At 46.4% G+C, this 22,393-nt stretch overlaps 1 long non-coding RNA gene across 1 annotated transcript; it reads right to left on the bottom strand.

Annotated features, from left to right (window-relative positions):
• Positions 1–5,777: 5,777 nt before the first annotated feature.
• On the bottom strand, positions 5,778–16,942 carry LOC125992748 (uncharacterized). Its single transcript, XR_011086302.1, has 3 exons — positions 15,374–16,942; positions 13,126–14,227; positions 5,778–7,225 (listed from the first exon to the last, which is right to left on the bottom strand). It is a non-coding gene; the product is annotated as an uncharacterized lncRNA (long non-coding RNA).
• Between the last annotated feature and the right edge of the window lie 5,451 nt (positions 16,943–22,393).

Raw genomic sequence — 22,393 nt, 5'->3', positions numbered from 1 at the left:
AAAATTTAGCGCAAAATGACGCCGGTACAAAACCAATTGGAAACAAATAGTAATTTACCCACGCTCTACCCAGATAGGAGAGCGCATGGATGCCGCACAGAGCAAGATGCTCTCGCTCCACCCAGATAGGGGAGTCGATGAATTAGGTGCGAGGTACGAATATTTAGTTGAACGCAAGCGCAGCTGTCAATCTTACATGCCAAATCGAGACTCACTTGTTAATTATATAACAAAGGCGACCGGATAGGTAAAGTGCAATCAAAAACAAGCATACAATAAGCACAAACACGTGTTCAAGGTCAAAAACGATCTTTATTAAGCCCTAAATAGTCCTGGCCAGCATGGCGGGTGCGGCCGCAACGGGCAGGATTCTCTGGAGCTGGTTGTGGGGTGCGGGCCAGGATGGTAGGACCGTGCCTTTGTTCCTCTCCTTCGGGGGAGGAACTCTTTACCTAATACTCACTTATTAATTATATAACAAAGGCGACCGGATAGGTAAAGTGCAATCAAAAACAAGCATACAATAAGCACAAACACGTGTTCAAGGTCAAAAACGATCTTTATTAAGCCCTAATTAGTCCTGACCAGCATGGCGGGTGCGGCCGCAACAGGCAGGATGCTCTGGAGCTGGTTGTGGGGTGCGGGCCAGGATGGTAGGACCGTGCCTTTGTTCCTCTCCTTCGGGGGAGGAACTCTTTACCTAACCCTAACCCCTAACCCTAACCCCTAACCCTAAACCCTAACCCAAACCCAAACCCTAACCCTAACCGTTGTCCTCTTCTGCTAGGGAGGGACATCAGTTCCCCGTCCCTGGTAGGGGTTGGACTTCACAATCCAATCCTAACCCTAACCCTAACCCTAACCGTTGTCCTCTTCTGCTAGGGAGGGACATCAGTTCCCCGTCCCTGGTAGGGGTTGGACTTCACAATCCAATCCTAACCCTAGCCCTAACCCCTAACCCTAACCCCTAACCCTAACCCCTAAACCCTAACCCTAACCCGGCTCCCGCGGCACCTCCGCCTCCGCGGACGGTGGGGGGTGGGCCTGCCTACACAGTTAAGAAGTTGCTGGACGTGCGCCGGAAGGGCCGAGGCTGGCAATTCCTGGTGGACTGGGAGGGTTACGGGCCAGAGGAGCGGCAATGGGTGCCGCGTAGCTATATCCTGGATCCCGGGCTATTGGATGACTTTTATGCGGCTCACCCCGATGCTCCGGGTCCGTCTGGGATCCGGCCCTAGGGGGGGGTTATGTTATGCTGTCATGTGTCGTCCGGATCACTTCCTGTTTTATTGTGTGATTTTCCTCTCGTTCCAGTCAGTGTGTCCTTCCCCTGTGCGTCCGGTCACGTGAAGCCCTGATTCCAAGTGTGTGCACCTGCGTCAATGACCAACTGTCTTCACCTGTGTTCCCCTCCTGTGTCCATATAACCCGCGTCTTTCCCCGTATCCAGTGCCAGTGCGTCTTGCCTTGTCAGAACACTAGCGATCACGAAACCCTCGAGTTCCACGTAGAAGCCTTGTTTCAGCAAACTTGATCACCGATGTTAACTTGGTTACATCGCTACCTTGTTTTTGTATTTCCCTCGGTTCGAGGCGCTTTGATTTCCCCTTTTTCTCCCTCGGTTCGAGGCGCCTTGGTTTTCCTTTTTTTCCCTCCTAGTGAGGTGTTTTTTGTTCGACTGTCAGTGGAGACAATAAAAGCCTTTTTGGACATTGAACTCTCTGCATTCGAGTCCTCTCCCTGCTCTGCGCCTGACATGGTGCCCCCCAAAATAAAAAGATGTCGGCATAACGGGTTTTTTCAACCTTGTATTCAAACACAAACACATTTGGTATATTAACACCATCAACTACAAGCCAACAAACACAAAATTAAAACATCAATGTTAGCATAACGTGTGTCGGCTGGCAATGGCATAGCAGCAATGCTGTCTGTCACTCACTCACTCACTCACTCACTCACTCACTCACTCACTCACTCACTCACTCACTCGTGAAGACCAATCAGCAGCACCAGCGAGCGTTAGATGGAGGAGGGACTTTACGAGTCAGTGACGTAACTTCCCGTTCACGAACGAGCCGGGGATTGCATTTCCCATTCACCAAAGAACGAATCTGCGAGTGAACGAATCAGTGAGTGATTTGCATTTCCAGTTCATCGCGAGAGCGGATCAGTGAGGGAACGAATCCTGACTTTCCCGTTCGCGAACGGGTCAATGAGTGAACTGCCTTCCTGTGCATCAACGGATCAGTCGGTGAACGTGTAATTAGTAATTAATTAGTCAGTCAAAAATACATGTTTGTTTTGCGTTTCAATTCATCATCATCGGCGGTCACTCGGGACGAGTATGACTGTCTTCTTCTCTGGGTCATCTACTTGTGGGTCCGCAGGTGGGCGTAGAGGCCGATCCGGGATCCACATATTTTTCTGCACTGTGGCCAGGGGAAAGTCGTGGTGGGTTGTGGTCGTGCTGGAGCCTGTTTTTGTCTTTCCTTACGGCGTTGTGGTTTGGTTTCTGCGACACGGCGGAGTTCCTTTTCGTGATGTGCTGCACCTTCTTGCACCGCTGCCCTCCAGCAGTTCCTGTTCAAGGTGATGCGCTCCCAGTCCTGAGATGTTATTTGGAATTTCTTGAGATTGGACTTGAGGTTGTCCTTGAAACGTTTCTTTTGCCCGCCCGGGGCTCGCGGACCTCTCTTCAGCTGGGAGTATAACATCTGTTTGGGGAGGCGGGTGTCAGCCATGCGGATGAGATGTCCTGTCCATCGGAGTTGGTGCTGCATTATTAAGGTGGTGATGCTCGGTATCCTGGCTTCCTCCAGAACGCTGATGTTTGTGTGTCTGTCCTCCCATTTGATCCTGAGTATTTTCCTCAAGGTTCTCTGGTGTTGTTGTTCAAGAGCTCTTAGTAGGTGCCTGCTGTAGGTTGTCCATGATTCTGCCCCATAAAGTAAGGTGGGGAGAACCACAGCTTTGTAAACCAGGAGCTTGGTGTCAACCCGGAGGTCTCTGTCTTTAAAGACTCTTTTCCGGAGTCTGGCATGCGCTCCACTGGCACAGCTCAGGCAATGCTTGACCTCAGAGTCAATGTCCGCTTTGGAGGAGAGAAGGCTGCCGAGGTAGGGGAAGTGGTGAACATATTCAAGTGCAATGTTATCCACATTTGTGATGGGCGGAGTAGATGGCTGGTTGGGTGGGGGTTGATGTAGCACCTAGGTCTTCTTGATGTTCACGGTCAGACCCAGGGCTCTGTATGCCTTAGCAAAGGAGTTCAGGATGCCCTGGAGGTCTTTTGCAGAGTGTGCTGCAATGGCATTATCGTCTGCATACTGGAGCTCCATGACCGTGGTGGTTCTGATCTTGGTTTTGGCTTTGAACCTGTTAGGGTTGAAGAGCCTGCCATCAGTTCTGTACCAAATCGGGATTCCGTGTGGTAGTTCTTCATCGATGAGGTGGAGTATGGCGGCAATGAAGACAGAGAACAGGGTGGGTGCAACGATGCATCCCTGTTTGACCCCTGTCTCTCCAGTGAAAGGCTCAGACAAGGAGCTGTTGTTGAGCACTGTGGCTGCCATTCCGTCATGTAATAATTGCAGTATTCTGACGTATTTATCCGGGCAACCATACCTCAGAAGGATGCTCCATAGGGCCTGGCGATCCACCGTGTCAAAGGCCTTTGTCAGGTCTATGAAAGTCATGAACAAAGGCTGTTTATGGTCACGGCATTTCTCCTGGAGTTGGCGTGCTGTAAAAATCATGTCTGCAGTGCCTCTAGATGGGCGAAAACCGCACTGTGCTTCTGGGAGAACTTCCTCAGACAGTGGCAGTAGGCGATTGGCAAGAGCACAAGCAAGTACTTTGCCAACTGCTGAAAGGAGCGAGATGCCCATATAGTTTCCGCAATCCGCTTTGTCCCCTTTCTTGAAAATGGTCACTATCAGAGCATCCCTGTGCTCCGAGGGGAGTTTCCCAGACCTTCAGAAAGAGGGAATGGAGGTAGAGCTGGAGCTCTGGTCCACCTTCCTTTAGGACCTCAGCTGGGATCCCATCTGGCTCAGAGGCCTTGTTGTTCTTCAGGCTCCTGATGGCATCTTGGACCTCTGCTGAAGTGGGAGGTTCACCCATGTCTTCCCTGATGGGACTCTAAGGGATGTGACTGAGGAAATCTGACTGAGTTGTGCTGTCACGGTTGAGGAGTTCCTGAAAGTGCTCTCTCCACCGGTTGTTTATGGACTCATTGTCCTTCAACAGCTCCTGCCCGTCTTTAGAGCGCAGGGGGTTTTGGCCGCGATGGCTTGGACCGTAGACAGCCTTGGTAGCATTGAAAAAGCCCCTGGTGTCACCAGAGTCTGCCAAACTCTGGATTTCCAGTGCCCTTTCTGTCTACCAGGAGTTTTTAATCTGTCTCACCCGGCTCTGGACGTCAGCCTTGGCTCTGGAGTGAGCCTGTCTCTTTGCTGTGCAGGTGATGTCATTTTGCCAGACACGAAATGTTTCCCTTTTCTTGGAGATGAGCTGTTCTATCTCTGTGTCGTTCTCATCAAACCAGTCCTGATGCTTTCTGGCCTTGTACCCGAGAGTGGCACTGCAGGTGTCGAGGATGGAAGACTTGAGCAGGCTCCAGTGTTCTTCAATGTCCTCAGGGTATTCCTGATTGGGGCTTTCTCCAAGAGAGGCCTGAGACAGCTGCAGGGCGGCAGTTTTATTCAGGGTCTCAAGGTTTAGTGTTTGCCGGCTCAGCTTCTTTTGCAGTCTCCTCTTCCTCTTGAGTCTGATGGACATTGTGGATCGTATCAGGCGGTGATCTGTCCAGCAGGCCTCTGAATCCATCATGGCTTTTGTGATGCTCACGTCGCGCTGATCCCTGGCTCTGACAATGACAATGACATCTCTCAATATAATAATCTTGTCCTCCTTGGGGATTTTTGACAATACCTCATCCAGACAGGCATTTTTTTTCCTCATCAGAAACGAGGGTAGGTGCATAAGCACTAAGAACTGTTGCCGTCTGGTTGTTTGCCAGCACCAGACGGAGGGTCATCAAGCGCTCACAGGGAGTTCAGAGAGGTGACTGATCAGTTGGTTCTTGATGGCAAAACCAACCCCATGGATCCTAGGCTCATCTGTGGCCTTTCCTTTCCAGAAGAAAGTGTATCCACCCTTTTCCTCCTTCAGATGACCTTCCTCTGCCCGTTGGGTTTCTGAAAGAGCAGCTATGTCAATCCGGCATCTTCTCAGTTCCCTGGCAATGATGGTGGTTCTCCTCTCCAGCCTATCACTGGTTACACTGTCCATTCGAGTGCTCACATTCCATGCTCCAAAATTCATGTTTGTGTTTTCGACCGCATATTGGTGATCCCTCTGAACGCGGTAATCCAGTCGGGAGGTTTGAGGCAGGCTATGTTTAGGGCACCTTTTCTAGCCCCTTCCCCATCAGGGGTGAGCAGAGTGGATCCTAAAAAGGGCTGCTCAGTCGTGGATGCAGCTACCAAAGAGCTCTTTCTGCCTCGGTCCAAGAGCCCAACAATCATCTAACATCCACCGCCTGATGTGCCAGCTTCGGACTAGGGGCTTCCAGGCTTCACAATCCTGCCCCCGTTGCTACTTACTGGTCGCCACAGGACTTTAATCCGGGATGTAAGGTGGATTCCGTGAAAAAGATGCCTGTGCGTGACTTTGTTTAAAGTGGGGAGACTGACAGACAGTCACCACAGTGTCCTTGACAGATCGGGGTCAGAATCCAGTGGCAAGGAGACCAAGACGACTGGTGACCCTTTTCTGCTGCAGCCTTCATCCGCCTTCCCAGCCGTTGTGACGCCACCAAGGTGCCAGTTACCGTGTGTGGCTACGAGGAGGCGTGTGCAAGTCTTGGCAATGGAGAGGCTGTGTACCGGCTGAGGAGGCTTATACACTCGGCTCCTCTTGTCACCCCCGGAAACAGAGGGCTAGCCGGTGGCGGTAGCTGAAAGTAGAAAAGTAGCAAGCCGAGGCAGCATGCACAAACTACAGGCACTACTACTCCAATACTACTGCACTGACGCATCACATGCCCTGTGTGTTGATGGAACACACACACAGACACACAGCTTTTGGGTATGACTATTTGCACCTATCGTCTACCGTGTGCATCTGCCGCAATCTAACAAAATGGATGCGCCACACCCATGATGCATGCACTTTGCGTTACGGAGTAAGGACATTTCTGGAAAGAAACACGATGCGTAATTCATTTATTTCAGACGACACATAAACGGATAAAAACAACTTTTAAAGTGTTCTTTTATCAAAATCTTTGATTTCGGTTGGCCCCCAAAAAAAATGCACAGGCGCCATTATGAAATGTGCTTCCAAAATTATTTACCAGATGACATTATAACTGTAAGCACTGATATGTACTGACCAAGTAAAATCAGTAATATTGAATCATTGCCCAGTGTTAATTTGTAGCAGTCATGATATGCTACACACTCACAGAGGGCAACAGTTAGTACATTTTTTTTAAACTTTGGTGTGGATGAACGGGGCCTTTTGCTCCACACCAAACCCGGCTCCAGAATTTTCATCGGGGCGGAAGTGCACACCAGCCCACAGTTGTAGGAAGAGGCCAGGGCCCTGGTCTACCCCAACTCAGTGGTATCATCTCCTCAGGAGGTAGTCACAAAACTACCTGAGATGGGTGTCACTGGATGGCATAGTAACCAATTTAAGTTACCTGCACCCACAAATGCACATGTACACACATGTATTTGTGTACACTTGTGAAGACATGATGCATGTGCAATAATGTACATGCATACGCATGCAAAGCTCCCCCCCCCACACACACACACACACACAAAATCATTGAAATCCTCTGTTTAGTACTAAGGTACCAAACGTTATTATTTTTTTGTCATCTTTAAGGTTGTGTACACAGACACAGGACACACTCATTGTCAAACACAATTATTGTAATTGGGATATCAATTTGGTCCACTTTAGATGCGTCCAATCTGCATGGTGCGCCAAGGAGGGAACCGCCTTGCGCCAATTCGGAGTTTAACACTTAAGTAAAGTAAGTAGCCATTTGTACTTCCCACTTTGCACGCATACTTATACGCATTTTTAAACTACCGCAAAATTGGCCTTTGGCGGGAGGCTAATCTAGTAGAGCTGAAGGTAGGGGGTTCCTTCCAATTCACACACCTGAGTGCCCAGGTGACCGAGTCAGGAGTAACGCTCCATTCTACAACATACACAGATGTAAAGGTTAGTAAATGGCTTCATAGCAGTGGAATTGAAAAGGTGACTAAATAACATCATCAAAGCGCCAGATTAACTTTTGGCAATGGATACTCTAAACCATAGGTGTCAAACTCAAGGCCCGGGGGCCAGATACGGCCCGCCAAATCATTTTATGTGGCCCGCAAAGACAAATTGTGCATCAACTTGTGTCAATACTATACGGAAGATACTGTATATCATATATTGACAGTCATAATGGCCCTCCGAAGGAAACTATGATTATGATGCGGCCCTCGACAAAAATGAGTTTGACACCCCTGCTCTAAACGCTTTCATTTAGGTGCACCAGCACTAAATCTAGGTGCGCCGACATTTCACTTATTATTTGTACATTTTTCAACCGATTCAACCCATTCCAAAGCATTTCCATCCTTCCAGTTTGACATTCACATCATTCAGCACAGGGTTAGGGTTAGGGTAAGGGTAGGGTTAGGGTTAAGTAGAGAGTTCCTCCCCCGAGGGAGAGGAGCAAAGGTACGGTCCTACCATCCACGCCCACGTCCCACAACCAGCCCCAGAGCACCCTGTCCGTCGTGGCTGCGCCAGCCATGCTGGTCAGGCCAAATTGGGCTTAATAAACATGTATTTGCTTTGTAATTGTTGTTTGTTTTTGTGTTTGCACTTTGCCTATCCGGTCGCCTTTGTTATATATGTAATAAATGAGTCTCGACTTGGCATGATAGATTGACAGCTGCATTTGCGGTCAAATTAGTTGTACCTCGCACTTAATTCATCGACTCCCCTATCTGGGTGGAGCGAGAGCATCTTGCTCTGTGCGGCATCCATGCGCTCTCCTATCTGGGTAGAGCGTGGGTAAATTATAATTTTGCGTCTAATTGTTTTCCTATTGGCGCTAGTTTGCGCTCCCTTTTATTTCCTCCTTGTGGCCATCGACAACGTTTCGGCATCTTTTGTGCATTCCTCAGGTCTGGCACACGGGAATTGCAGCTAAATTTAGTTTTGTTGCATGTGGGTTAGGGTTAGGGTTAGGGGGTTAGGGTTTAGGGTTAGGTATTTTGAGTTTATCTCGCTAAACCTTCCCCAAAGGGTCCGCCGACCCTGTCGGTTAGATAGAAGGCAACGGAAGGCACGAGCCTACGCATGTCTCACCAGTAAACCTCGCCGTACCAGGTCACATAAAATCTGGATTGGGTACGAAGGACAGCGAAGTGAGAATGCACCTCTGCCAGAACCTCCCCCGAGTAGCTGAGGCGCTACCCAGGTCTTCGGCCAGCAAGATGGAAAAAATAAGAGAAGAAAAAAAAACAACCTAAAGTCCTACCCTTGGATTACATTATGTCTATTCACTTTGAACCATTGTTTACCTCATGTCTTGTTTTTATATTCAACCAACCGTTTTCCTTAGAAGTTAGGGGTTAGGGTCAGCTAAAAAGTTCCTCCCCCGAAGGAGAGGAGCAAAGGCACGGTCCTTCTATCCTTACCTGCCCCCCATAACCGGCTCCAAAGTATCCTACCCATTGCGGACGCGCCAGCCATGTTGGCCCGGACTACTTAGGGCTTAATAAAGTTATTTTTTTTACCTTGAACTCGTGTTTGTGCTTCTTGTATGTTTGATTTTGACTGTACTTACCCGATCTGGTCACCTGAGGGAAAAAAAACACTAATTTAAAGTCCTACCCTTGGATTACCTTTGTCTATTCCCTTTTAACTATTTTTGAACTAATATCTCGTTTTTATATTCAACCAACCATTTTCTTTAGAGGTTAAGGTTAGGGATTAGGGTTAGGGGTTAGGTTTAGGGATTAGGGGTTAGGTTTAGGGATTAGGGGTTAGGGATTAGGGGTTAGGTTTAGGGATTAGGGGTTAGGACTAGGTCTATAAGGTTATCTCGCTACACCTTCCCCAAAGGGTCCGCCGACCCAGCCGGCCAGACAGAAGGCAGCGGAGGGCACAGGCCGACGCATGTCCCCCTCAGCAAACCCCGCCGCACCGGAGTCGCACAAACTCCGGAACGAAGGACGGCGAAGCGAGACCGCACCTCAACCAGAAACCCCCCCCCCCCCCCCCCGGAGCAGCCGAGGCGCCCCCCAGGACCCCAGCCAGCAAGACGGAAAAACAGCGAGACGCGAGAGAAGAAAGCCACCCCATCCCTGGACCACATCACGTCTACCACCCTTGCAGCATTCTTGACCCAATATCTTGTTTCTATACTCAACCAACCACTTTCTTCAAAAGGGATCCCATTAAGTCGACATTGTTGTTCTGGGTAATTTGAACGTCATAATTTTGTAGACACCTCATCAGTAGTGGACCTTGGGGTCACAGAGTGTTTCGGCCATTATCACCAGACACCCTCGCCCAAGGGAGGCCCCACCGGGGTCGATCAAGCCCCGGAGTGTGTCTACCTCCTCAATCGAAATCTCAGTATCTGTCTAGTCAACTGTCCAGCTTTAACGCAGACAGCATAAATCAATTGGTCAGTCTTTTAGTCCTTTTGTTGTGCTGATTTGTTCAACCATTAAACCTACGTACAAAACCTTTGTATTCCTTTGTATGGCATGCCACAAGTCTGGTAAAACAAAGTTTAGGGCTAACCTGGTATAGTTTTGCTTCGCATGCTCCCGCATATCCCATCTCAATAAAGTCTAGCATAGCGTAATACAGCATAACCTAGCCTTGACGATTAAAAAAGTTTCACCTGATATTCTCAAAGAATCGGAAGAATCTTCCATATTAACTGGAAACAAGGTCTTCCCCAGTGCCCTTCCCCCGAGTCACCGTCCTACCGCCGAGCACCTCCTCCCCAGAGCCTCAGCGAAGCAACTGACGGCTCTCGTCATACAATCACGCACCCACATCTAACTGATAAGCACCAAAAAATATATATATCGGCAAACCCTATCGGTACTGTTTAATTGGTTTAGTCGTGCAACATTTAAATGTAAATTGAATTCATAATTTAAATCCAATCATATATTTAGGAATACATTCATCTACGTAAATTGCGATCCCCCTAAGTCCCGCCCCCTGGAAACACTCGTAAACTCCTGTCAATCACCCTGGCGGCTCTTTTCTCCGTAATCCCCCTATCTTTCAAAACCTCACATCGCCCAAATAAACGATCAATATAAAATAACATTCTCCTAAATCCCCTGGTATTATTAAAGTGTGTACCCCGATCCCCTTCATTCGTAGAATTAATTTATAACATTAATACGATCGTACATTCAAGATTCAAGATTCAAGAGTTTTTTATTCGCCATGTTTGAGCGTGCCAAACAAGGAATTTGACTTCGGTAAATCACAGCCTCTGTTCAACATTTAGGTGACTAACAACAACACTCAGGACATGTGAAGAACGAAAGATATTCTCAAACACCCCCTGATCTTAAACTCCCAAGAGGGCAAGGAAAAACTCAAAACTCCAGCTAGGGGAAATGAGAAACCTTGAGAAGAGACCACAGATGGGAGGGTCCCTCTTCTAGGATGACCAGGCTGCAATGGATGCAGAGAGGACACATAGTACAAACAGTGTAGACAAAAAAGGTGTGGCAAGCGGGATGTTATTGCACAGTAATGACTCTGAGACTCTAAGAGTGGTGTGAGTTCATCAGAGCGACAGCCTGGGGGAAGAAGCTGTCTCTGTGTCTGCTGGTTTTAGTGTACAGAGCTCTATAACGGCGTCCAGAGGGGAGTAGTTCAAACAGGCTGCAACCTGGGTGCGAAGGGTCTGTTGAGATGTTACTTGCAAGTTTCCTGGTCCTGGACAGGTACAAGTCTTGGATAGATGGGAGGTTGATTCCAATTATCTTTTCTGCAGTCCTTATTGTCCGTTGCAGTCTGTGCTTGTCTTGTTTGGAGGCCGATCCAAACCAGACAGTGATGGAGGTGCAGAGGACAGACTGGATGATGGCAGTGTAGAAGGTCTTCAGCAGCTCCCGTGGCAGGTTGAACTTCTTGAGCTGTCTCAGGAAGTACAGCCTCTGCTGGGCCTTCTTCCGGACAGAGTCTATGTGGCCGGTCCATTTCAGGTCCCGAGAGATTGTGGTTCCCAGGAACTTGAAGGTGTCTGATGAGAGAATAGTATTACTGCGGATAGTGAGGGGTGAAAGTGGTGAAGGGCCTCGCCTGAAGTCCACTGTCATCTCCACGGTCTTGAGCGGGTTCAAGTCCAGGTGGTTTTGGCTGCACCAGTGACCAGCCGCTCCACCTCCTGTCTGTACGCAGTCTCATCACCGTTCTGGATCAGTCCGATGAGAGTGGTGTCGTCTGCATACTTCAGGAGCTTCACGGAAGAGTCACTTGCGGAGAAATCGTTGGTGTAGAAGAGAAGAGCAGTGGGGAGAGGACTGTTGGGTTGACAACATTTATCTGAAATCAATCTCGGAGACGGTAGGTCTTTCTTGGCTTAGCGTTTTCTCCTGCGCAGAAGGGCGCATCCCAGACACAGCAAGTGTGGCTGAGATTCGCGCTCTGCTCTGAGTTTTGCCGAGCTTTTTATTGAGAAAGAAACAATTGGGCAAGTGTACATGATCGGGTAGGTTCACAGGCAGGAAATACATTCCATAGTTATATCTCATTACCACAGAACAAACTCTCGTGGACGGAGCAGTATGGACGTCTCATGACTATTAGCTTAACAAAAACGTAGTCTTTAGTGGCCCTGGGAATACATCCCGGTGTCGTACTCATGACTTCAACTTAAATGAGACCTCTGTCTGCTTCAGCCATCCCATGACAATCTCATGATCTGAACATGTCTAGCTAACTATGGGGCTTATTGTATAGCGCGGCTAATGACTCCAGTCATTAGCCGGCCATATGCCCCCAAATCATTTTCACAAGGCTAGATGGTCACATACTGCGGAGAGTCTTGCACACAAAAGTAGATACATAGAATCCAATGATAAAAAGTATATCATTTCCAACAAGGACGCATCCCTGAGGGGCTCCAGTGTTGGTGGTCAGGGTGTCAGATGTGATGCTCCCCAGCCTCACACGCTGTCTCCTGTTGGTCAGGAAGCTGGTGATCCACTGACAGGTGGAGGCAGGCACCGCAAGCTGGATGAGCTTCTGTTGGAGGATGTCAGGAGCGATGGTGTGGAACGCCGAGCTGAAGTCCACAAACAGGATCCTGGCGTACTTTCCTGGGGTGTCCAGGTGTTGCAGGATGTAGTGCAGTCCCATGTTGACCGCATCATCCACCGACCTATTTGCCTGGTAGGCAAACTGGAGGGGGTCCAGCAGGGGGCCCGTGACATCCTTCAGGTGGTTCAGTACTAACCTCTCGAAAGATTTCATGACCACAGATGTCAGTGCAACAGGTCTATAGTCATTCGTACCTGTGATGGCGGGCTTCTTGGCCACTGGTACGATGGTGGAGCTCTTGAAACACGAGGGCACCTCACACAGCTCCAGGGAACGGTTGAAGATCCGTGCAAAGGTGGGCGCCAGCTGCTCAGCGCAGACTTTCAAGCAGGAAGGTGACACGCCGTCTGGGCCCGGTGCCTTCCTGATCTTTTGTCTCCGGAACATCTGGCGCACTTCCTCCTCGCGAATCTGGAGTGCGGGCGCGGCCTCTGCAAGAGAGAGAGTCGGTGACCACGGTGATGGAGGTGTGGACAGAGCAGTTGTGGGGGGAGGTGAGTATGTGGATTGTGTGGATTGTGCTGCAGGAGGTCCCGTTGTGTGGGAGGACCGATCAAACCTGCAGTAGAACCTGTTTAGCTGGTCAGCGAGCCTTGGGCTCTCCACAGGACGGGGGGTTCGTTTCTTGAAGCCCGTGATGCTCTGCAGGCCTTTCCACACTGTTGAGGGATCAGGATTGGCAGAGAGGTGTCTCTCCAGGCTCTCCCCGTAACACCTCCTGGCTTTCCTGACCTCTCGGTTCAGTGTGTTTCTGGTCTGCTTGAACAGGTCCCGGTCGCCGCTCCTGTAGGCCTCCTCCTTGACTTTGCGCAGCCTCCTAAGGTTCGGTGTAAACCAAGGTTTGTCGTTGTTGTACGTGCAGAAGGTCTTAGTCTGCACACACAGATCCTCACAAAAACTGATGTATGATGTGACAGTGTCAGTGAGTTCATGCAAGTCTGAATTTGCAGCTTCAAAAACACTCCAATCGGTGCAGTCAAAGCAGGCTCGGAGGTCCTGCCTTGACTCCAATGTCCACTTCCTGACAGTCCTCACCACAGGCTTTTAGTTTTTAGTTTCTGTCTGTAGGCAGGGATCAGATGAACTAGACAGTGGTCCGAGAGTCCTAAAGCTGCACAAGCCACAGAGTGGTATGCATCCTTAATTACGGTGTAGCAGTGGTCCAGTGTCTGTGCCCCTCTGGTGGGACACGTTATGTGCTGTCTGTATCTGGGGAGTTTGTGTGCGAGGTTCGCCCTGTTAAGATCACCCAGAACAATGATTAGTGAATTTGGTAGAAGTTTCTCCATGTCTGTCACCTGGTCAGCCAGCATCTGCGTGGCTTCACTCGCACGTGCGTGTGGTGGGATGTAAACAGCCGCCATGACGATCGAGGAGAACTCCCGTGGTGAATAGAACGGCCGGCAGTTTATGAAAAGTGTTTCTAGGAGAGGGCTGCAAAACTCTTTCAACACCATGACATCGGTACACCAACGTTCATTAATGTAGAAACAGAGACCACCTCCCTTTGATTTTCCGGAGAGCTCCGCGCTGCGATCTGCACGCGTTAGCCGAAACCCAGCTAACTCCATGGCGTGGTGGGGGGTTCGTTCGCTAAGCCACGTCTCAACAAAACACAGCGCGGCGGATCTGCTGAAGTCCGTGTTCCTTGAAGTGAGGAGCAGCAGTTCGTCCATCTTGTTCGCCAGGGAGCGGACATTCGCCAGATGAATTGACGGTAGGGCAGAACGGAACCCTCTCTGCCTCAGCATTACGAGGGCTCCCGCTCGTTTTCCGCGTCGCCGCGCTAGCTTGTATAGCACCGCCGCTCCGGCTAAAATCTCCGACAAACAGTCTGAATCAGAGAGAACAGGAGAGAAAATACCAGAAGAAGACTGACCGATGTTTAACAGTGCTTCTCTAGTAAAAGTGATCCGGGATGGACAGCAGAAGACACAGAAAACACACAAAATAAGACAAAGAAACAGAGAGCGACTCACCGTGGCAGCCATCCGCGGCGCCATCAGTCGTAACCAAATCCCCGTAAGCGTATCGTAGCTAATGTTATGAGCGTTAGCTGTGTTTCCTTTATTGATATCCGGCAATTTAATATTTTCTCTTTTCGTTCTCTTTTACCTTAGCATACTCCCGCACATCCTATACCAATAAATTCCAGCATAGCGTAGTACCGCATAACGTAACTTTAGCAATTAAAAAGGGTTCACCTGTTTCTCTCAAAGAATCGGAAGAATCTTCCACCTTACCTGGAAAGAAGGTCTTCCCCAGTGCCACTCTCCTGAGTCACAGCGCCACCGCCGAACGCCACCCCCCCCACGAGCCTCAGCGAATTAACTGACGGCTCTCGTCATCCCATGACGTTCCCACATCTAACCGATAAGCCCTAAAACATTCGGTAACCCCTATGGTACCGTTTAATCGCGTTAGACGTGAAACATTTAAATGTAAATTGAATTCATCCTCTAAATCAAGACATATATTTAGAAATACATTCATCTACATAAATTGCGATCCCCCTAAGTCCCGCCCCCTGGAAACACTCGTAAACTCCTGTCAATCACTCTGGCGGCTCTTTTTTCCGTAATCCCCCTATCTTACAAAACCTCACATCGCCCAAATAAACGAACAGTATGGAATACCATTCTCCTAAATCCCCTGGTATTATTAAAGTGTGTACCCCGATCCCCTTCATTCGTAGAATTAATTTATAACATTAATACGATCGTACATTCGTAACCAAATCCCCGTAAGCGTATCGTAGCTAATGTTATGAGCGTTAGCTGTGTTTCCTTTATTGATATCCGGTCTCATTCATCCGGCAATTTAATATTTTCTCTTTTCGTTGTCTTTTAGCTTAGCATACTCTCACATATCCTATACCAATAAAGGCTAGCATAGCGTAGTACCGTATAACTTAGCTTTAGCGATTAAAAAGGGTTCACCTGTTTTTCTCAAAAAGAATCGGAAGAATCTTCCACATTACCTGGAAAGAAGGGCTTCCCCAGTGCCACTCTCCTGCCTCACAGCGCCACCGCCGAAAGCCAACCCTTCTTTTCTCTTTTCTTTTCTCTCCCACGAGCCTCAGCGAAGCAACTGACGGCTCTCGTCATTCAATCACGTTCCCACATCTAACTGATAAGCACTAAGACATTCTGTAAACCCTATTGGTACCGTTTAATTAGGTTAGTCGTGAAACATTTAAATGTAAATTGAATTCATCATTAAATCAAATTATATATTTAGAAATACATTCATCTACGTAAATCGCGATCCCCCTAGGTCCCGCCCCCCGGAAATACTCGTAAACTCCTGTCAATTACTCTGCCGGCTCTTTTTTTTTCTGTAATCCCCCTCTTTTCCCAAACCCTCCCCTCGTCCAAATAAAAAATTCATATGGAATAAAATTCTCCTCAACCCCCTGGTATTATTAAAGTGTGTTACCCGATTCCATTAATTCGTAGAATTAATTTATAACATTAATACGATCGTATATTTGTAACGAAATCACTATAAGCGTATCGTGGCTAATGTTATGAGCGTTAGCAATGCGGAAGTACTTTTTCATTTCTGAATTTAAAGGGTATCATTAATCCCCTAATATTCGCGTCTAGCCGAGCTCTATTCGTACCACAGCGATTTAGTGTGCCAAGGGCGCCCTCAAGCGTCCCATCACGTACTATGTTTTCCTTTTATGTGTTAGAAGAAAAATCCTTCTTTTTTTTATATTTTTCTTTTAGAGTTTGCTTAAAATCAAAAATATAATTCGATTATAGTCCCCCCTTTTTTTTGTTTTGTAATTTAATTCAATTTAATCGTAAATTTTTAGATTTGGTTGGATTAAAATTCATTCTGGAATCTCATTGCATTTAGGATCAACATAAGGTTCAGTTTAGATTAATTTTGTTGAAATTTGGTGTAATTCCTAATTAATTTAGCGTTAATGGTTAGGGTCAGAGGTCAAGGTTAGAATTAGGGTTTGGGTTAGGTTTTCATTCTGAATCTGAACTTATGTAAGTTTTATGAATTGATTAAGTGTTAGGATTTAATGTTAGAGTAGAGTCCAAATAAGGATGAAGATTAGAATTTGGTGTCCGAGTTGGGCACTTTATCTATGTTGTCAGGAAAACCAGCCAACCAGAGTTAGACTCTTTGATTAAATGGAAAGTGTCAGGTTTTTCTCCAACCTCCTTTCAGCCGTCTCCCAATCACATAAACATCCCCCACAAGAACTTAAACCAAGGAACAATTATGATATTTTCCCTAATTTCCATATATCGTTTCGGGAGGGCATTCCCTCCAAATTTTCCCCAACCGTGTAAACTCCACCACTAGAACTTCTATTTTAACCCCGATATTCCAGTGTTCTCCGTTTCCGTTGTTGCCAAATTGAGTCCTAGTGGATATTGAGTTTTCAACCTCCTGACCCATCTCATTTCCGCGTTTTCCCTATCCCTTTGTGTCCAGCCCGCACAGCTCTCCAAAATCCGTATTCTCAAGTTACGTAACCCGTGCAGGCGGAAATGGCGTACTACATGCGTGTTACGCTTCTGGTTATGTGTGATGCTGTAGCGGTGCGCATGCAGTCTGCTTCTGACATCATTTCGAGTCCGTCCCACATACATAACTCCACACAATCGACAGCTCATACAGTAGACCGCATTCCGCGTAGACAAGGCCTTACCCGTCTGTGTGAAGAAATGTTCTTTCTTCTGAGAGTCTGTTATCACTCCTATTGATCTCCTGGCTGCACGAGAGGACCCACTTTTCATTTTAGTGCTAACCAACAAATCTTTTAAATTTGGATTCCTTTTGAAGGCTGAAACCACCTTATGTTTCGCCTTCAGGTCAGTCAGCGCCGACGCTTCCAAATTCTGTTTAATTTTTCTGTGAACATTGACTGTGTAAGAGTTGTAAATCGAAATTAGAGGAAGTATCATTTTTTTAACCCGCTGAGTGTCCCCTCTTCTTCCTTTTTTCCATGTTTGTAGCTTAATCGTGCGAAGAAATGACCGAGAATAACCTCGTTGCTGTAATGACCTGAACAAGACTTTGGTCGCTTCTTCCCTATCTTCTGTGCGAGTGCAAATTCTCCCGAATCTCAAGAGTTGTGAATAAACCAAACCCCCAAACGTGTGTCTAGGGTGAAAACTCTTTTTGTGTAGTAGCGCATGAGTATCTGTGGATTTAAAAAATACTCTGACATCAAGTCCCCCTGTTGTATGAAATTCCGGTCCCTTATATGTAGTTGTGTCAAGAAAATTAATTTCCCTCTCGCTAATCTGTGCCGTCAGTTTAATTGAAGGGTGGTGGCCATTTAAGGTTTTAAGAAACACGTCAAATTCTTCCCTAGAATCTCCCCAAATTCCCCAAATATCATCTAAGAACCTCAGGTAAGCTATAGGTTTCTTAGAGCACTGTGTCAAGGCGTTCTCCTCCCATTCAGCCATATAGATATTGGCATAGGCTGGAGAGAAACGTTTCCCCATTGCTGTCCCCTTGACCTGTAAAAAATACCCATTGTCAAATTGAAAATCATTCTTAGTCAGATTGAGTTCCAGCAATGCCAAAATGTGTTCATCCGGGCGGCCCAAAATCGGATTACGTGCCAAAACATTGCGTACCGCCTCTAAACCCCTAGCAGTTTCAATATTAGTATACAAGTTTTCAACATCCATGGAAAACAACCAACAGGTCTGTGGCACGGTCAAGGTCCGTACTTTTGAAACAAAATCATTAGTATCTTTGATGTAACTCGGATGTAGAATTGACAAGGGATTCAAGTAATAATCTACTAGCTCAGCCGAGCCGTAGGATTCGCTACTACAATCTGACTCGATGGAACGTCCTGGCGGCATTTCGTAGGGCCAGGGCCACGATGCCGGGTCTTTATGAATCTTAGGGAGTAGATAAAAGTATCTCGGACGTCACGGGGATGCTCCTGTTAAATACAAGAATTGTTTTTTTAGTAATGTGGTGCTCTTTTCTCATTTGATCTAATATTGTGTGGACTAACTTTTCTGTATCCGGATAAATCGGTTTTTGGATCGAATGGTAATACTCCGTATTGCGAAGTTGTCGATGAGCCTCTCTCACGTAATTTTTTCGGTCCATAATGACCACCGCTGACCCTTTATCTGCTGGCTTAATAATCAATTCCTCTGCCGAACTTAAGTCGTCCAGGGCTCTTCTTTCGCCCTCTGTCAAATTTGGCATCTCTCTTGGGACTTCCACTTGTTTTAGGACTGCTCTGTCTTTGTGTATTAATACTTTTATCTCCCTGGGTACTTCATCATCCTTGGGCTCCCACATTGAAGCCGACTGGAATTTGGGTGGTGCTGCCGTCGTCGAAGTTCCAAAATAAGAGTCTAGGTTTAACCTTCTATGGTACTGTCGCACATGGGCCTTGGTGATCCTTCTCTGATCCTTCATCATGGTTGCGGTGGGGACGAATGTAAGCCCCTTCTCCAGAAGCTCCCTATGATCTTTCGTCAAACTAAAGGAGGTCGACAGGTTGACCACTGGATCAGCCAGGGTTATCTCCTTGAGTTAGGAGAGGCTCCTTGGCATAAAAAAGGTTTTCCACAAGTTCCATATCTCTTCAGCCGTGTCCGTTGTCCAATGGATGTTGTCCGGTCCTGTGGTAAACAGTCTTGATGGTAAGCGTTGAATCGAATGACCCGTTTCCTCTATTATTTCATTCAGTTCCCTAAGGTTGGCTTGGATCTCCAAAGGAAGTGATTGGGAATAATTAATTTTAGGAATGAATATTTTAGCATAAGGAAAAGTGGCCTTAGCTGCTCCCAGCAATCTGGCTATCTCCTTGGATATGAATATTGGGATGACCCTACCTCTATTGTTAAGGCCCAAGGATAAAATGACCCCTAGCACGTTGGGAGAGGTTGCAGTTCTGTTTCTGAGTAGGTGAATCCCATGGCGGATTTTAGCTCCCGGGTAACAGTCCACTTGTACTTCGCGGTCTTCGATTTTCTGCAATTTGGCCAAGTTTGAATCACCTACAATCAACCATCTTCTCTGGGGAAACAAAAACCGATTTGCCCTCTTATTCCCTTCATGTTCGTGTGTGGTGTACATCGATTGTGGTTCGGTTTGTGTGTCACGTGACTGGAAGAATATTGTTTCCAGTAATTTCGGTCGTGGTGTCTCTCTTCTCCTAATTGGTGTTTCTGACGAGTTAGGGCCAGTAGGTTCCTGGTATTTCCTCCTTATTCCTTCAATGCGCTTCATTAGAGTCTCTGTCGTCGGTTCTTCGGAAGCTGTCGAGTCCTCCTCTTGAGTCGGTGAAGGTAAGTCTTCCATCTGCTGGTCAAGGTAAGTCGTTTGAGGCGCTCCCCAATCCTCTATGTGTTGGGCATCCCTCTGTTCCCCTGAGTGGTGGGTGAGCTTCTTACTCCTCTTTCTCTTTTTCTTAGTCTCCTTAATCTTCTTAACTTCACCTTGTTGAGTGTCTTTTTTTAGGTTGGGGTTAGGGTCAGGGTCAGGGTTAGGGTTAGGGTTAGGTTTTGAGTACAGAGACCCACTCCAAAAGGAGCGAGGAGGTGCACGGACCTCCCGGTCCCAGGATCCCCTATCCTCCCTGTCCAAAAAATTGGGCGGTTGACGTGGTCCCCTCCGACCACGACTAACCACCGTCCACTCTGTCATTGTTGTTTTTTTTTAACTTATTTAATTTTGAAAATTTAATGTATTTTTAACTTTATTTATTTACCAAAGCATTTAATGTACTAATTTGCCAATGAAATCCAATTCAATCCCTTTATTTATTCACGTATTTATTGAGACCCCCAAATCAATAAAGTCCCCAATAACCCAAACCCAGTGTATTGTGCCAAAAACAACAAAAAAACTTCTTTTTAAACGAACTGAAACAAATACGACGTTTCGACCTTAATCGGTCTTCATCGGGTACTATAAAAAAAAAAAAAAGAAAAAAATGAAGAAAACCCCCAAAAAATATATTAGTGAAAGAGTTGGCTAGTTTTTAAGAGAGCAGAGAGTTGTCGACTGTTCGAGAGACAAAAGCACAATGAACCTGTTTTTTTCTCGCCTCCTTTTATACTCTTTCATTTTTTCTTTTTTCCGGGTCCCTTTTCCTTTTTCCTTTTGATTCAGATTTTATTTTGTTGACTTGTATATCACTTTTCGCACCATAAACCACTAAATCCACTGGTCTAATTATTTTCATTCGTTCTGTTGCTTATTTTACATCAAATGTATAATTTGTGTTAATATTGTTTTATTTATTTATCTCTTTCGACTCAATCATCAATTAATATTTAATGTTACCTCTGTGTTTTTAATACTTCTGAAATTTCGTAAATGATTTTAAATTAATTAGTATTTATACATTTTAAATTTTGACGTTCTAAACTTTTATGTATTTTTAAGCTTTCTTAGTGTTTTTGAAAATTTGTAATTGTCATTTTTTTTATTTTTACATGTTATAGCGGCAGAATTATAATTTAGGCGATTGTTGATGTTAGGATTGTGTGATGTGGGTGGGGTTAGGGGTTAGGGTTAGGGGTTAGGGGTTAGGTTTAGGGTTAGGGTTAGGATTAGGTTTGGGGTTAGGGTTAGGGTTAGGGTAGGGTTAGGGTTAGGATTAGGTTTGGGGTTAGGTTAGGATTATGGGTAAGGAGTAGCGATTGGGGTCAGGTTAGGATTATGGGTAAGGAGTAGGGATTGGGGTTAGGGATGGGATTGTAGTAAGGATCCAAATCAAGTGGTGTATGGTGAATCTTCAATGCTTAATGTTTAGTCCAATTGGCTCCCTAGTTCCCAATGTAAATATCCAATATCGTTCCCTCCCTTTTCTTTCTATGTCTGTCCAATTAATGTTCCTTTGTAATCCCGCCATTCTCATTGAGGCCATACCATGATCAACAACATGTTTAACTAAGGGTGTGTCCATTTCTTTCTTGTTCTTCACATTATACCGATGCTGATACATGCGTGTGGACAAATTGTTTCGTGATTCGCCAACATATTGGATCCCACATTTGTTACAAAAAATAACATAAACACAATTTCTAGATTTTGGGTTGATTCCCTGGTCAATTCCAAATACTGTTCCCATTTCTATATTTTTAATGAAATTTAGTCTCTTGAATTGAGTGTCCAACAATAAGGGTTTGTCCCACTTCAATGTTGGCAATTTTGCCCGGATCAAAATATCTGCCAGACTCTTGTTCCGCTTGTAGGCAGAAATGACCTTAGTGCCAGAAAATAGCCCCAGAGCACCCTGTCCGTCGTGGCTGCGCCAGCCATGCTGATCAGGCCAAGTTGGGCTTAAGAAACATGTATTTGCTTTGTATTTGTTGTTTGTTTTTGTGTTTGCACTTTGCCTATCCAGTCGCCTTTGTTATATATGTAATAAATGAGTCTCGACTTGGCATGATAGATTGACAGCGGCATTTGCGGTCAAATTAGTCGTACCTCGCACTTAATTCATCGACTCCCCTATCTGGGTGGAGCGAGAGCATCTTGCTCTGTGCGGCATCCATGCGCTCTCCTATCTGGGTAGAGCGTGAGTAAATTATAATTTTGCACCTAATTGTTTTCCTATCGGCGCTAGTTTGCGCTCCCTTTTATTTCCTCCGTGTGGCCATCGACAACGTTTCGGCATCTTTTGTGCCTTCCTCAGGTCTGGCACACGGGAATTGCAGCTAAATTTAGTTTCGTTGCATGTGGAGCTGTTTCCTCCTTCATGGCCGCATCGAGACTGAATTTCCTGCTCCGAGCAGTCCTTATATGTGTTTCATGTCAGCAATTTGCGTTTCGTTCCGGATAATTTTCCATCTACTAATTTTAGCTTATTAACTTGTTGTTTTTGCTCTTTTCTTGCAGGTACCGATTGGGTGTGAATATGTGAACTCGGCATAGTTAAGTATAACTGTGTGTTTTTCTGTTTCAGGTTATCCAGGTAAGTATTGTTTTTTTTGATAGTGTAAATTTTTACTTTCAACCACTTTTTAGTTTATATTCA

This window comes from Syngnathus scovelli, unplaced genomic scaffold (assembly GCF_024217435.2).
Source record: "Syngnathus scovelli strain Florida unplaced genomic scaffold, RoL_Ssco_1.2 HiC_scaffold_24, whole genome shotgun sequence".
In the NCBI taxonomy this organism is placed as follows: domain Eukaryota; kingdom Metazoa; phylum Chordata; class Actinopteri; order Syngnathiformes; family Syngnathidae; genus Syngnathus; species Syngnathus scovelli.
The sequence above is the reverse complement of the archived record's forward strand: the minus strand, read 5'-3'. Positions and strand labels throughout refer to the sequence as shown.